This window comes from Pinus tabuliformis, chromosome 5_1 (genome assembly GCF_031772625.1).
Source record: "Pinus tabuliformis cultivar Carrire ecotype Pingquan chromosome 5_1, CPIR1, whole genome shotgun sequence".
Taxonomy (NCBI): Eukaryota; Viridiplantae; Streptophyta; class Pinopsida; order Pinales; family Pinaceae; genus Pinus; species Pinus tabuliformis.
Genome location: NC_142305.1, coordinates 546,022,335 through 546,026,443, shown reverse-complemented (window position 1 = coordinate 546,026,443; position 4,109 = coordinate 546,022,335).

The window sequence follows — 4,109 nt, the reverse complement described above, 5'->3', positions numbered from 1 at the left end:
CCTCAAAACACTCCCAAAGGGTTTCAAACCTTGTTTTTCCAAATTGGGCCCCGCCGGTAAAAATGGTCCCGTGAACTAATTCCTCCACTTTTTCCACTCTGAATGCATCAAGATGGATGAAAAACAATATAATGATCTAATCTGGATCAAATATGTTCATAATCATCAAACCTCATGAAAGCATGTCAAGGCAGATAACATCATATATAATATATTCTCAAATAAATGAAATAGTTGACTAACATAAGCATAAATAAGCTCAACATGTACCATTTGATCACTAATGAGCCTCAGTATTGCATCAAGGATGTTGCAACTCCAAAGGCTACTAAAAATAATTATCAACCTGGGGTTCATACAAAATTAAGAGGTATCAGCACTATATGTGTAGCATACAATGTGTCCTTCCTTTGTTGTAATGGAGTGCATGTATTGAAGTCAAATCCTAAACTAATTGTACAAAATGAAATGTTTGAAATGGAACCTTAACTTATTGCAAGAAAGAAACCTATTCTAATTGCATAAAGATCATGAACTAAATGTAAAAGAAACCTAACTTAACCATATTTATCACATGCGATGATTTAAAATAACTAAGCATGAAATCTGATCTAGAGAGTACTAACTGTTGTGTGCATGTGTAAATATAAAAGAACTCAATTTTTAAATCTTTTTTCTTTATAAATGCAAATGCTAATCTATCATTGATATTTGGCAGGGGAGACAGGTGTGGAGTAAGAGGGGTACAATGGTTTTGATGGCTTAGAGGTTAAGTATAGGCCTAATTCCATCTTCAATGATGATTTTTCTCAATTCGGGCTCAAAACAAGCCACTATAGGATTTCCTACATGGTGGACTAGTTCTCCTACAGGATCCCCTAATTTACTACAGGATGTTATAGATTTACTATACGAAATTATAATTCATCAAATGACCAAGAAAATAAAATCCAAAATGGATGAGACAAATTTTCTTATTGGCTAGGATGTCTTAGGTTCCCAATCCAAGTGGAATCACTGATAAATACCTCTGTTAACCCATGCTAAAAAATAGCACAAAATTACTCGTCGAAAATCTAGAAATTCGAGAACTACTGTGCTAGAAAATATATAAAATGCCTAACCTAATCAAGTGAAAATGAAATGGGGTGATTTTTGTTATGAAATAGAATGATTTTTTGATCTAATGCAAGTGGATAAAACTTGATTGAAGCTCATTACCATACTCTAAAAAATAGCATAAATTTTTTGTTCTTTGCCACAACAGAGTTCCAGAAATCTGGATTTGGGAATAAGAAAGCTAATCCAAGTAGCTCAATGATTACTATGACCTTCTAAAGCTTTTCCAAGGATGAAATGATGCTTTTGATCTGCAAAATAACTTACATAAACCATTTAACCCAATCATACAATAAGAAATAATTAATACTAAATGTTGAAATAGAAAGAAATAAAAAACAAGAGATGCATGTCAATAAGAAGTGAAAAGAAGGAAATAAAATGATACAAAATGGATTTGAGGCTCCTAGCATGGCCAAGACCAAGGAAACTCAGAGACCCATAGAGGATAAGAATATTTAGAAGTTGAAGATGACACCAATCTTCATTATTTTCATCAATAAATTACATACCCCTAAGAAAATATAATGGAGCTGCAAAAATATGAGTTCTCTCCATAATAAGAATAATGAAAATCTCTCCCTAGATGAGAATTCAACTTGGTACTTATAAAAAATTATTAGGAATTATTCCCCGTGAAAGGAGGAATCTTTCCCCACCAAAATTCCTTGATTAGTGGATCTAGTTCCCAATACTAGGAATCTGCATTAAATGGTAGGGAACACATTCCTAGATTTTCTCAATCGTTGGAGTTCCAAAATATGTGCCATAATTCCATAACATTTGTTGATTTATCATTTAATAGTGATCCTCATGTAGTAGGTAGCAAGTCCCTAAATTATCTCCTCCTCCAAATCTTCATAATCTATCCAATATTCGAACAATATTTCACAAAAATAAATAATATTAGGCACAAATATGCAATTATTCATAAACCTTCCTAATGAATATATTAAAGTTAAAAATACACTATCTAATGCGAAAAGAGAGGTTTAATTTGCTGAAGGATGGTTAGATGAGCCTTCATTTATGCTTAATTGAAAGGCACGGGCCTTAATTATGTCTAATTTAAAGACCCATCATACCCCCCTATTGAAAGAGATGCTCATCCTTTGAGCAACTTAGTGACTTCACTGTGCCTCATTCATGGCCCTAGTGGCCTCTCTCTTGTGCATTAAGAGTCTTAGTTCTATGTTCTACAAGGACAAGCCCAAAAACATATTTGTGTAAAGAAAAATCATTGTCTCTTGAGACCATTAGCTTGCCTTCTTCTTTTCTTTTAAGGCCTAGATGGTTGCCTAATGGCCTTGTAATTCTCCGTTTTGATTAGGTCTCTCTTAGGAATTGTAATTTTGGGTTTTAATACAACCTTTTCTTTATTCCTTCTTGTAGTAACATTCTTCCTTCCTGTAGTAGTCATTCCTTCTTCCTTCAAAGTCTTCTAACTATATGGGAGTGATGAGAAATGATGTAGGTTTGTGCAAATGGAGAGGATGCTCTGTTTGCTTTTTCAAGAAATTTTCACGGTGAGATAGGGTTTGTTCTTGGAGTTATGAAATGGGATGTATGAATGATGGATAGATAGTGAATATGAAGTGGATGGAGGGCTTGGAGTGTTGTGGTGACTTGGCCTTTGCAAAAGTTTCTTCTTTTAACTGCTATCCTCATTTCTTGAAATCATCACCCTTCATAATTTGACTTTTCAACCTTGCATGAGTGAAGGAGTGAGCTTCAATTAACTAGTTGAAGGTGGCTGAGACTGTCGATCAATCCTTAGCTTATAAAACCTCATCTCTCGTGCATTGACAACAAATTTCTAACTATAATATGCTCAAGACAAGAAGTCAAGAGTATTGCATACATGTACCTACTTGATTGTTGTTGGAGAGACATACATGCTGCTGCTGACTTGATATTGATGTGCAGGTGTTGGGGGACCTATATCAACCTCCCTAAAGAATATCTTATCCACTTCTCCATCATATTTCCTCTTGTAGCTTCTTCTTGACCTTCTTGTAGATTTTCGGAACTTCCTGTAGTACTACAGGAAACTCTTGTAGTAATTTGGGACAACCTCTTATAGCAAACTTGTTTTTCTTCATATCTCCCAAACATTAAATTGATTGACTTGAAACTTTCTAAGCATGTTTCCATAATCATTATTCACCTCCCCCAAAAAAATAATTGGTCAATGGATGCACAAATCTCGAGAAAAACTAAAAATGGTTGAAGGTGATGGAGGTTGATTTCTTGGAAACCATGCACTGTAATTTGCTAAAAGTGCTTGGGCATGTTACCATCATCCATATGTGTCTCCCCATGAAACATATTTTTAAATGGATGCATGGTTTTCAAGTTATGGCAAAAATAAATTTTTTCTCTATGTATTTTGTTTGTTGTAGTAAAAGAGAGCCTTCATGTAGTTTTTTAGGACAACAAGTAAAATGAATGGGAAAAGCTTGAGAATGATGAGCAGATGGTGGAAATATATGAGGGTGATGGATTGGCATGGCCTTCACCTTGTTGGAGAATTTGAGCAAAGGAGGAGAAAGTCAAAAATTGACTTCTTTTGACTAGGTTTGACCTATTTTTTATTTCTTTGGTGGCAACTTGTTTTTTGTTCCTTGTAGATGTTGGAGAGCACCTACATTCATCAAAGAGATACATGGAGCAAGGATTTTTTTATTTTTTCCATTTTTTTTCTAGGCCTACTAGCCACCTCAATGAGGTTTTCAACTAGTAGGTTTGCCTACGTGCCTCGAAGGAGGTTTTCACCTAGGATCTTTTCTTTTTTCTCTTTTTTTCTCTTTTTTCCCAACCCATTGATCACCTTATGAAGGTCTTCAATCAATGAGCCAATTTTAGTCGCCTCAAAGGAGGTTTTCACCTGATATTATTTTTTGCTCTTATTTTTCATTTTTTTTTTTTTTTTTTTTTTACCCTACCCTACTTGAAAAACAAAATCACTTTCAAGTATAAGAATACTTCCA